The sequence below is a fragment of the Paramisgurnus dabryanus genome, chromosome 16, assembly GCF_030506205.2.
Source record: "Paramisgurnus dabryanus chromosome 16, PD_genome_1.1, whole genome shotgun sequence".
In the NCBI taxonomy this organism is placed as follows: domain Eukaryota; kingdom Metazoa; phylum Chordata; class Actinopteri; order Cypriniformes; family Cobitidae; genus Paramisgurnus; species Paramisgurnus dabryanus.
Genome location: NC_133352.1, coordinates 25,446,981 through 25,460,337, shown reverse-complemented (window position 1 = coordinate 25,460,337; position 13,357 = coordinate 25,446,981). Strand labels below are relative to the sequence as shown.

Below are 13,357 nucleotides of genomic sequence, written 5' to 3'. Positions count from 1 at the left end.
GAATAACCAATTTTTTTGCTAAAGGGTTCAAACAAGCTTCAAAATGTCTTCTATGGCATAGCTATTAGGAACCTTTCAATCACCTATATTTTTATGAGCATATATTTAATATCAAAACTGTTGAGTTGAAGCCCTGTAGCTCTTTTATGTAACATTCAATAGTCACTGATAGATATTGATCTTATTATACAGTACACTTGGCAGAACACACTGTGCCCTTATGTGTTTCATTCTCAAGGTCTAGAGCAGGGGTTGGCAAGTTGGGTCCTAGAGAACAGCACTCCCGCAAAGTTTAGCTCCCACCATCCATAAACGCTAAAGGGCCATTTACGATAAATATAACCATAAAAATATAGTTTTAAAAATCATTTTATATTAAATAGAATAGCGAAGTTCATACCACAACTATAACAATAAAGATACAATGAACGATATCGCTGGGATCACTTTCTAAGCGATTATTTTACCAACTGATGAACGATAAACCACTGACAAATAAATCTATATGAACTTCAAGTGCATGCACATTGAAATGACAGATGACATGGTGGAGAACTACATTGACTACACCAAAAGGTAAGATAGTAAATTATTAGATTCAATGTTTAGAGTTAACACAGCATGTTAAGGACATTTGCTGTTTATACCTACTATGTAAACACAACAAGAACAGTATTACACATTCAGGGACATCTAAACAATAGCATTTTTATTACAGGAAATATGCAATATTAATTAATGACAGTGAAGGTAAGTGATTTGTGTGAGTACCGCACGTGTGAGCGAATTAGCATAAACATTTTAAGCCTGATTTACACCCTCTGCGATCAAAAGGGGACTTGACGCATTTACTGTTTTACTGCAGTTATTTTTTGTTCCTGATTGGCCTGGAGCCTCTATTTACCAAAATCGTAAAAATCAGACATGTTTGATATTTACGACTCTTGATCGGGCTGCCTACGACTCATTGGCTTCTGCCAGCTGCAGTAGCCAAATAGAGCTTGCTAGCTTCATCCAGATGTTGCGTGCTTTTATAGCTTAAGCAACACAACCACAAACATGACATGAAAGAGTAGTATTGTGAAAGAATTTCGACTTGTACAACTATGGCAACAGTACAAGTGCTTTTATAATGTGTCATGCAAGAACTACCACAACTGTTTTTCTCAAGTCATGCTTGATATTACGTTTCTGAGGGATCTGCGTCACTTTGAAATCATTGCTGCACAGTCATCATGTTTGTGTGGTCTCTTAGTCTGGTTGAATCATTCAGTGTGTGTGTGTTTTCTAAGAATTATGTTGTTAAAAATCATTTGACAGTGTCCCTATGTCTGTGATCTCCCATGTGTTTAAAATCATTTAAGATGTAAACATTTTCCTGTGTGTCCCAGTAATCTTAAAGACATTGGCTGCGTCCAAAAGACGATGACTTCGGAGGCATGATGGCAGCTCAGAGAAATGCTTTCGGACACACTTCTTAGGCACCAAGTTTGAAATATAAACAGAGAGCGGCTTTGTGATAACTATTTGAAAACTACAATTTCGCCAGGTCCGGGGTGGGTAATCCGGAGAACCGGGAGAATTTCAGGTGGGCCGCTTCACTTTTGGTCGGTCGAGGTTTTTGTTTTTTACATTTGTCACATTAGTGAGTTTATCTTCTCTTAAATAACACTACACATATTTCCGCATTCTGACACCACAGCGTGCAGCCTCTACATGGGTTGTACCATGTGAGAGAGCACCCCCCTCCCCTCCCATAGAGTTGGTTCGGTCCATAGCACGTCTTTTGCAAAACTTGTAGTAGGCTAAAATACCGATACTGTAGCTGGGCCGGCCCTACTGTTACGATACGCGTTTTAGGGAGGATGGGTGGAAGGAAGAGGCCATGAGGGGCTGAAAAAGCCAGGTTGAAGAAAAGAAAAACATTGGCGGACGATGCTGCCAAATGTGCCAAGCTTACCGGTTTATTTTAAAGAGGACAATCACAAAAAAAAAAAGATTTACATTAGCAACTATAATTTTTCGGCTAATACCGTTGTCTAACCGTATTCACAAGCAAAATATAAATTTAATCAAAATATTAGCCTTTTGTGTATTACCCAATACATGGCGATTCATAGATTATATTATGCAGTTTAATATTGATAACAAAACTCAAGCTTGATCTGTGTATGCAGTAAAATTACTTTTTATTATTATTTTATTTTAATTACTAATCATTTTTTATAGTGAATAAGTATATTATTATTTAATTAATATTTAACCTTTACATTATTTGTTGAACCATGGTATTAACAAAAGCTACACAAACGTAAGTGCTGAACTGTTGCTTCATTTATTCAATTTGGCAAAAGTGCTAATTTGGAATTCCACCATGGAAAAAGTGGGCTGGTCTTGGGCCTGAAACTACCAGGCTGAAAAGAGGCCCCACTTCGGCCCTGTTTCTCGTTAGAAATTCTTGAAATGCTAGAAATTCTTGGCCGCCATTTTATTTTTTCAAACTTGACCAATCTCATTTCCCATGCGCACACACGCATAGAATTGTGGGACAAGATGATGAAGGTATTTTAGGAATCAGAGAGTAAACCTAACATAGGATTCAGACATGTCTTGATGCCTTCCTTCCTTGGAATGTTGCCTCAGAGGTCAGCAATTTAGAGTTTTCGGAAGCAGACTTAAAGACATTGGCTGCATTCAAAAGCGGCAGCTGACTTGTTGCCTCGAATGAGGCAATGACTTTGGAAGCAGCGTTTTTGGATGAAGCTGGCTCTGGAAAACACAACTGGACAGCCTTTACAGGCTCTGTAATTCTGTTTAAAATATAAACAGAGCGAAATATAAACGTCTTTTTGATAACTAATCGAATATTTTAAAAATACAATTCTAATTTCTTGCAATAAAAATATTTACAAAGTGAAAATATAGCTTTATTTACACTAAAACTGTACTCCAGTCGCTTTATTGGCCCTCATTTTATTTTTTCAAACTTGACCAGACTCGACCAATCACATTCCCTTTGCGCACACACACATACACTGTAAAAATAATGCAACATAAACTTGCTTTTGCAAGTCAATTTGACCTACTATTTTTAGTTTTGACTTAATTAAAAAAGTTGACATATATTATAAAAATAAGTTAATTAAAACTTAATTTGTTAAGTTTGAGTAACATAAAAATATATTTTAATTCGACAAAAATGCTGCTTTTTTGTACAGTGTAGTGTTTGATAGCAAGTTTACTGTTTACTTTCATCAAAAACAACAATTTCCATTGATCATTTTTTTCATTTCCGAGATCATAGATCTAAATGGTTCAGAATATAATGTCTCACTCTGACTTTATGAATGGGTCTAGGCTAAAAGCTAACACATTCATAACGCGCTGTACAGTGCACACATTGAAAAAAGAAAGGTATGTATTAATTCATTTAGGTTGAGGTAATAACATAGTTTAATATGGCAAAAGAGTAGACTATTACTTTAATCCATGTTACTGTGTCGTGTTTAAACTAAATTATGTCCAATCCATCTGTGACTTTCCTGGGAATTCGTACCCTGCCAATGTCTCTTTATACATCAGGAAATGGAAGGAGATAAGATGCAAATGAACATTCTTTCCTCCACGGAAATAAAACAGACAACATTTATCTACAGTTCAGCTAGATGTGTTTATGAATAATCAGCCCAGTGAAAAGGCTTTAAATTTTCCATAAGAGTGAGCTTGTAAAGAGACAGGCAAAGTGAAACAGGCTATAAATGAATGCATTATGACGTCTAATGAGATGGGAAAGCTTTTAGAGTATTTCAGGGCCTAGCAGGAGATCTTTGCACACAATTTCTGGTGCTGTCAGTTATTTGTGAGAGATATATGATTACTCAAGCGGATGGTTACAGGCTGTGGTGTATATAATCACATTTACCATGTTTTGAGGATGCACAGGTTTCCAGTGTTTAAACTGTATAGGTTATTGTTTTGGAGCTACTGTTCTTATCACACATACTGTACACAAACAGTACACTCTTAGCCATTGGGTTAAATTAATCCAGAAAGGATATATTATAGATATAGAAATATTTGACACAACAATGGGTTGAAACATCCCATCATTTTGGATTAAAACAACGAAGCATATGATAAATTACAACCCAAAGGGCGGCTCATTTTTGACCCAACGCTGGGTTGAAAAGAAATGGGATTTTTAACAGTGTACTTTTCCCAAAGTTTTCAACATAAATGCAATGTTACATCTTTACTAGCACATTTTAATTTGCCTGTTGGCCCAGTTCTGTATTTCAATAAACTCCAGGAGAAGTGATTTCATATAAGCTACTGTTCTTAAATCATTCTGTACATATTAATGCCTCATTTTGCATAAAGTCTTATGCACAATAGCATACATTATGAAAGGTACTGATGAGGCTGACAATGTGGCAGCTGGCTAAGTGAGATTACATTTCTATATTTGTGTGCAAAAGCAGCATACGCTTACATCATTCCCTGTCGTACAATTTGAAAAGGTTTTCAAAAAACAGACTTTTTGATAGATTTGACAATACATGTCAGTAATTCCCATACATTCATCTTGTGCAGCTGCGACGACTGCATGAAATATGAGCAAGGGAGAAGGTAACCATTTATAAAAATTCCAAAAGTGATTGATGATCAATGGTTCATTGGCGTTTTCACACCGAATTGCGCATCTCTCAGCATTTGGCTCAGTCTTAAACCTGCCCCAATTTCCACATAAGCTTTTTTTGGAAATTATATTGATTTTAATTTTTCTCTTTGTCAAAAAAACAAGATTGATCGTGATTTTGTCAATTTCACAATAAGATTTGAAGGCTCAAGCTGTGAAAACAAGCTTTGAACGCAGCGCAGATCTGAAAATAATGCTTCTGTTCTTTTTCTTCAACTCACGGCTTGACTTCACAAACAGATTTTCATTCAACACATGAAAACAGAAAACAGCATTGCTTTTCATAATAGAGACTGGAGTTTCACTGTTATTACTGCTGGGGGAAATTCAAACACAGGAAGTTTACAAAAATACAATGAGATGGTCTGTCAGCTTTAAAAACAGATCAAAACATTTGTGCTAAAATATAATACAAATCTTCCAACTATGACATTCATGTGTATCCTTTATGGGTGGCATAGCCACCTTTTATGTTTTTTTTTTTTTTTTTTTGGTCACAGGCATCTCTTATCTAATTCAATTAGAGTTCTTCCTGAACAAGCAATTGTAATTGAATTGGCTTGGGAAAAGGGAGACAGTTGTTGACTTTGGACATGGGGTTTTGGCCTGCTATAGTTGAATTAACCGGAACCGTTCATGAAGGTCTCTGTTAATTTAACGGCACTCTGCCCCAGAGCTAAGATCCATTAACCCCACAAAACCCTGAACATCACACATGACTTGAGGATCTCACAGTAGACTTTATCCAAAGATTGTAAGCTTGGCGTAGCTTCAAAATGCTTAGCTGTAAAATAAACAAAGCTGGTTGAGTGGGTAGATTCAGTGACAGTCTCAACAGGCAAGTGTTATACATTTTAAGGGTTAATTATGTACCAGTTATGTAGCCCTAATTGCAGGTATTAAGTCTATGGGTGGGTGTACCTTTCACTTTTACAGTTTCTTTCTTTTTCTCTCTGTAGGTGAGCTTTAAGTCTTATGAACTGATTAAATCGTTTACAGGAAATCACTAAAGAGCTCTGGGTCAACTTTCCCTAAGCATGTTACTCACAGAAAAAGAACAGTCAGAGGTTTACAACATGGACGTACTGTAGATGTCCTAGGTGGAATGTACAGTCAGGTGGTTACTAAATTAACCCCTCCCGAGTGATCAGAACTAATCTTGTCATAGCCTGTACCATGCTATCTCAGGGGATTCTAACTTGTGTTTTAACAACTCGGTCACCAATGTTTCTCTTTGCTTAGGAGAAATACAAATAGAAACAAATTACACAATTGTTAAGTGCATTAAGAGTATGGAGCTGTAAAAATAGTGTAGATTGTACAGGTAAAATAATCCGGATTTGGTTACATCAAATGAGAAATGTTTAAAGGAAAACACCACAGTTTTTCAATATTTTGCTATGTTCTTACCTCAACTTAGACTAATTAATACATACCTATCTTTTTTCAATCTATTTAAAGACTGTTACATGAGTAATTACATGAGTAAGTATGTTGGCACAAAATTAAACATGGCGATTTTTTAAAGCAGATTAAAATGAGAACTATATTGTATGGTGGAAGAGCATTTAGTTGTCGCACTTCGACCTCGGCGCGTAGTAACATCATCACTCCTGACTACTCCCCCTTTTGCTCAAACTTCCATCAATATTACTGCTCTCAAGGTCAAAGTAATAATCGTTTGTTGTAAAAGTTGATATTGTAGTTAGCTACTATACTACCAGACACTTACACATTGCATTGGGGCAGCAGGGGCGGTGGACAACGTGGGAGGGCATCGCGAGCCGAGCAATCAGCTGGGCAGATTTCTGGAAACTGCCACAGGCTCGGCTCAGTTTCCTCATCAGGGCAACATACGACACCCTCCCGTGCCCAAAAAACCTCCACCAATGGCTTGGAACAGAACAATCCTGTGATCTCTGTGGGACCATCAACGCCTCACTCCAGCATGTTTTATCAGGCTGTAAAACAGCGCTGATACAAGGTCGGCTTAGATGGCGGCACGACCAAGTGCTCAGGAAGTTGGCAGAGGTGCTGGAGAAATGTCGGCAGGAGGCAAACCAGCAAAGTCCAACACAGAGCCGATCCAGGATCCACTTCCTCAGGCAGGGAGAATCCGCAAGGCATACCAGCAAGAGACCACCCGCCAAGTTATTAACATCAGGGGCGGAGTGGAAGATGGAAGTAGATCTGGGAAGGCAACTCCATTTCCCACAGGAGATATGCAGCACCACATTAAGGCCAGATGTGGTGCTGTGGTCTGTAGCTGTAAAGTCAGTGATACTGATCGAGCTGACCGTGCCATGGGAGGAGGGACTGGAAGCTGCATATGAGAGGAAGAAGGCAAAGTACACAGACTTGGTCGTGGAGTGTAGAGAAAGCGGATGGAGTGTGAGGTTGTACCAGGTGGAAGTGGGAGCCAGAGGCTTTGTGGGCAGATCAATTTCATGCCTGCTCAGGGACCTGGGACAACGGGGAGCCATACTGAGTAAATCCACCAAGGAGCTCTCTGAGGAAGCAGAGAAAGCAAGCCACTGGCTCTGGCTGAGACGACGAGACAAGGCTTGGGGAATCAATTAGGCTTTGCTGCAGGGGGTGTCAGGGAGACGTCCCTGGTCAACGCCCCGCCACCAGGAGACGTTCTGGGTCAAGGGGCGAAACGTTAATGAGCGGTGGTCCCCAGCTGAAGACCCTGCAGCAAAGCCATGTGGTATGCGGCCAGGTTTAGGCCTGCCTCAGGGAAGAGGACGCCCCTGCCATGCATAGTCCTCCAGGCACCGTAGGAGGTGCGACAGGCCTAAGGCCCAGCAGAAAGACCATCTCGCTGTAATGAATAATGCATGTCTGGAGACAGTGGCTACTGTGAATAGAGCAGTTGGAGTCCAGGGAAGACTGGAGGACAACCAGGAAAGACTGGCGACAGCAGGAGAGACTGCGCCGGGAGAGGCGGGTTGGTAACCCTATCCTCTAGTGTTCCAAGAGGAAGACACCCAAAGCTTACTACAAAGAAGAAACAAAGAAAACAACCCGAAGGCCCTCCGAGAGGCGGGATGAAAGAAGGGCCAACAAGGACGGATCACACGGTAACGAACGCAAGGATATCGGCAAAAGAGAAGATCCCAAGGAGGTGTGGGTGTGGCTGGGAAAAAACAACAACTCTGAGGGGACTTCACATCCACATGGGAAAGAAGAAGTGTGGTGTTAGTAGCCTGAAGCAACCTTGCACTGCCCCGGTGCGGGCGGGTCAGACAAATGGGATCCATGGTCGGGTTGACAACCACAGTACCAATGGGCCCAATGTTGCAGAGGCAGAGCAGGAGGAGAGGACAGAGGAGGAAGAAAGGGATGTTGATGAACCCCAAGAAGAGAACTCAGTAGCACCCCCAAGAACGGAGTTGAGACAAAGGGCCAGGAACTTAAAGAACCCACACCGAAGGAACAAAATCAAGTGGCCAAAGGCCAATGAGGTTGAGGAGTGGAGAAAGTTGGATGAACATCTGACTGGGCTGCTGCAAAAAGTTCTGCGCGGGTCAGTGGTAGCCAAGCTAAACCTGTTTGGGGAGATCCTGTATGAAGAATGCAGCAACAGGTTTGGTGAGGTGACTATCAAAGAAGCCTCAGTAAGATCAAAAGGCAGGAGAGAGAAAGAAATCGATGACCTGGTGATAAGCAGAAGGCAGCTCCGCAAGCGTTGGAGGAAGGCAGAAGAGCCTGAAAAGGAGGGTCTGAAAATCCTCTGGGATGAGATAAGACGACGTCTTGCTAACCTCAGGAGGGCAGAACGCATTAGAAGGCGGAGGAAAAGGAAAGAGAAGGAAAGATCCAGTTTCTTCAGAAACCCATTCCGGTATGCACGCAGGCTCCTTGAGGAGAAGACAAGCGGAATTTTGGATGTTTCCAAAGAAGAACTGCAGGAATACATCCACACTCAGTATAGTGACCCAGCAAGGAATAAACCCCTAGATTCACCAGGTTATGTGCCTAGACCTTCAGAACCATCAGCCCTGTTTGATGTATCACCACCAAAGTTCAGCGAGATCAAGCAGGTGATCCAGCGGGCAAGATCTGCTTCAGCACCAGGCCCGAATGGGATACCTTACAAACTGTATAAGCACTGCCCAGGAGTGCTGAAGCTGCTATGGACCCTGATGAGAACCACATGGAATAAGCAGACCATACCATCCGAGTGGCAGAGGGCAGTGGCAGTTGCTATTCCCAAACAACAGAACGCTAAGACCATTGAGCAATTTAGAAGCATTGCTCTATTGAATGTGGAGGGGAAAATTTTCTTCTCGGTGATGGCAAGAAGAGTGACCACCTACCTCACAGAGAACAACTACATTAATACCAGTTGTCAGAAAGCCGGGATTCCAGGTTTCCCTGGCTGTGTAGAACATGCTTCCATGATTTGGGAACAGATCCAGACGGCTAAAAGGGAGAAGACAGATCTGCATGTCATATGGCTAGATCTAGCTAATGCCTATGGGTCAGTGCCACACCTGCTGATAGCCCACGCATTGGAATTCTTCTACATCCCAGACAACATCAGGACCATGATCATGAACTACTACCAGGAAATGTACATGTGCTTTGCACTGAAGAATGTCACTACTGGCTGGCAACAACTGGAAGTAGGGATCGCAATGGGATGTTCCATTTCTCCAATCCTCTTTGTGGCAGCATTTGAAGTGATCTTGATCGGGGCTAGGCAGGTGGTGGGTGGGGTCCGGCTGCCCGCAGGTCAGAGGCTCCCGCCCTTAAGGAGCTATATGGACGACATTACCTGCTTGTTACGAACTGCCCCATGTACAGTCAGGCTGCTTAAGAGGCTGGATGAGCTGATCACCTGGGCCAGAATGAAGTTCAAGCCGCAGAAGTCAAGGAGCCTCTCATTGAGAAAGGGGGAGAGAAATGACAGAGTCACCTTCACCATCAGCGGGGAAGACATCCCCCGCATCGTGGATCAGCCTATCCGAAGCTTGGGAAGACTGTACACATCTGGTCTTTCAGACAAAGATATGGGGAAAATCATCCTTCAGCAGCTACAAGAAGGCCTGTCCAAGATCGACACTAGCCAGTTACCTGGAAAGTACAAGGTGTGGTGTTATCACTTCACCCTGTACCCAAGGGTGATGTGGCCTCTGAAGCTGTGTGAAGTTACCTCATCAGCAGTAAGCCGGATGGAGGCAAAAGCCAATTCCTTCATCCGCAAATGGCTCGGCCTACCACGATGCTTTTCGGCTGCTGGTCTGTATGGATGTAATGCACTCCAGTTACCCCTAAAATCCATTACCTTGGGCTATAGGCAGGAGAAGGCAAGGCTGGTGATGGAATTAAGGGACTCCACCGACAGGACAGTGGCTGATGCAAATGCCAGAGTTGAGACTGGAAGGAAATGGAGGGCGAAGGAGGAGGTGCAGAAGGTGATTGGAAGATTACAACATCAACAAATTGTGGGCATGGTCCAGACAGGGCGGGCAGGCCTTGGATGGAGCGAGCCACCAATTCTATGGCCCAAGGCAAGTAGGAAGGAGAGGAAGGACCTAGTGGTAGCAGAGGTCACCAGGATTGAGCAGGAGGAGCTCAGAGTAAGGTCTGTGACACAGGGGCAGCAGGGGCGGTGGACAACGTGGGAGGGCATCGCGAGCCGAGCAATCAGCTGGGCAGATTTCTGGAAACTGCCACAGGCTCGGCTCAGTTTCCTCATCAGGGCAACATACGACACCCTCCCGTGCCCAAAAAACCTCCACCAATGGCTTGGAACAGAACAATCCTGTGATCTCTGTGGGACCATCAACGCCTCACTCCAGCATGTTTTATCAGGCTGTAAAACAGCGCTGATACAAGGTCGGCTTAGATGGCGGCACGACCAAGTGCTCAGGAAGTTGGCAGAGGTGCTGGAGAAATGTCGGCAGGAGGCAAACCAGCAAAGTCCAACACAGAGCCGATCCAGGATCCACTTCCTCAGGCAGGGAGAATCCGCAAGGCATACCAGCAAGAGACCACCCGCCAAGTTATTAACATCAGGGGCGGAGTGGAAGATGGAAGTAGATCTGGGAAGGCAACTCCATTTCCCACAGGAGATATGCAGCACCACATTAAGGCCAGATGTGGTGCTGTGGTCTGTAGCTGTAAAGTCAGTGATACTGATCGAGCTGACCGTGCCATGGGAGGAGGGACTGGAAGCTGCATATGAGAGGAAGAAGGCAAAGTACACAGACTTGGTCGTGGAGTGTAGAGAAAGCGGATGGAGTGTGAGGTTGTACCAGGTGGAAGTGGGAGCCAGAGGCTTTGTGGGCAGATCAATTTCATGCCTGCTCAGGGACCTGGGACAACGGGGAGCCATACTGAGTAAATCCACCAAGGAGCTCTCTGAGGAAGCAGAGAAAGCAAGCCACTGGCTCTGGCTGAGACGACGAGACAAGGCTTGGGGAATCAATTAGGCTTTGCTGCAGGGGGTGTCAGGGAGACGTCCCTGGTCAACGCCCCGCCACCAGGAGACGTTCTGGGTCAAGGGGCGAAACGTTAATGAGCGGTGGTCCCCAGCTGAAGACCCTGCAGCAAAGCCATGTGGTATGCGGCCAGGTTTAGGCCTGCCTCAGGGAAGAGGACGCCCCTGCCATGCATAGTCCTCCAGGCACCGTAGGAGGTGCGACAGGCCTAAGGCCCAGCAGAAAGACCATCTCGCTGTAATGAATAATAGTTACTTACACCTTTTTTATCAAAATCAAGCTCAATATAGAAAGTTGGATGTGTATTTAAAACAGCCCAACTGAGACAGTAATAATAAAAACATGTAACGTATATGTTCTTAAAATCAGGTAAGTTCTGTGACCCAGTCTGTAAAAACCTATCTTAAGTCATTTTTATAGTCATCCTACTTAACATAGAGTAAACATTCTGTGAGGATACAAGGTTGGTATCTTTTATCTTGACTAAGTAACATCCTGTAAGATTAAAGTCAGTAATTGAAATCAAACTGATACTTCTAATCTCATGTTTAGATTATGAGACTTTAGCCTTGAGTTCAGACAGGGTCACATATTGTGAACTCTCATTTGGTGTGTCTAAGTTACAGACATTTTTGTCCAGGAACCAGGAACATAAACAAATCACCTCCAGGTGGGAATACAAGAGTTCTTTGCTGAGTATGCACTTTGCTTTGTAAAGCAACCTAAAACATTTAATATTTTCTTGGTGAACTAACAAGTAGACATGTTAACAAGTAGAAATAGAGTTATAACTTTAATAAAAAATTGGCTATATTAAGTAATAAGGGCAAGTATGCAGGTTGTTTTGAAATCTGAAAATTTGGCTTACTGCCAGATACTGCCAGAATCTGAGTTACTGGCATGAAGAAATGGTTTTGCAAGGTTATTGAAATAAAACACTGAATTTTATAAATTTCATGACAATTAAACTAGATTGTAGATTGGAGTGTATGAAATATGAATTGTTTGGTTTTGCATAATAATGCTGCATCATCCATGTAGAGTCTTTGCTTGCATTCTAACAAGTGTTTCATCTGTTTTCAACAGGTTGGGACCAACATTGCATACTTGGGAGAGGCTGGGGTGACAAAACCATTCCCTTTTGTCCTTGGCTTTGAAGATGGCGATCTGTGCCATCAAGCCTTTGTTGTTTTTGGCAGACACTCACTCCAGCAGTACACCCTCCTTGGTGCTGTTGACGCGTTTTAAACTTTTTTTATTTTTTGAACATTAATTTTCCCAAGCAGTGTGCAACAGTGGAGGTGATTTGCAGACCATTGTTTACAAACTCCTAAGAACTGAATCCCCTTTATGCAACACATCCTCATCCCATTGCGTCAATATTTGACGCCACTTGACCATGCGTCAATATGTTACGCGGAGGGTATACCCTTCGCGTCATTTTTTGACGAACTGGGGACTTCAATACTATTAGGTACGCGAAATTAAACAGTTGTCGCCTGACATTGGGGTTAGGGATAGGTTTGGGTAGGGATGTCATTATGTAAATCTAACCCTAAACCGACGCGAAAATGGTAAGAAAATGGTACTAGTCTGTGTAGTTATTTGTCATGCTAAGGTTATAATTCATGTTTATCATATGTTGACTGTTTGTGCAACTTTGTGTTGGTCTTATTTGTTACATTAACCATTTCTTATTACACAGTTCTCTAAAACGGTTCTCGTGACATTTTACTACTGCTCAAAAAAAAAAAAAAAAAAAACATTTATTTTGACAGGTATAATAATATTACACAAAAATGAAATATAATGTCTATTAGTAACATATCCAACATCAAATTTACAAATGATCAAACTAATCATGTCAGGGCTTATTTCTGTAATAAAACCTGCTGCCAATACATTACCCCTTATTTGTTCAACTTGTTTTACTTGATCTAATGTAATGTTAATTGGGGATCTGTCATTTTAGATTATGAGATTAGAAATACACTAATGCATTTTTTTAATAAGAAATTGTATTGTTTATGAAGGGCTATGTACCTTTTTTATTGTTCATGGGCAATAAATATGCTTTCTGAATTAAACCAATGCTTTGTTTTTTATAGACATCACAATAAAAGGTATGAAAGCAATTCAAACCACCAAAATTTCATAATAATAAGATACTTTTAAACATTTTGTACAGCTTTAAACACAATAACTA

General features: G+C 42.0%; 1 long non-coding RNA gene across 1 annotated transcript in view; it reads left to right on the top strand.

The window, feature by feature from the left end:
- The window catches only part of LOC135758823 (uncharacterized), a 137,454-nt gene extending 124,554 nt beyond the window's left edge, over positions 1–12,900 (top strand). The window contains exon 3 of the long non-coding RNA XR_010536586.2: positions 12,238–12,900. This is a non-coding gene — a long non-coding RNA (uncharacterized lncRNA). The remainder of the gene's footprint in view (positions 1–12,237) is intronic.
- Positions 12,901–13,357: the final 457 nt, after the last annotated feature.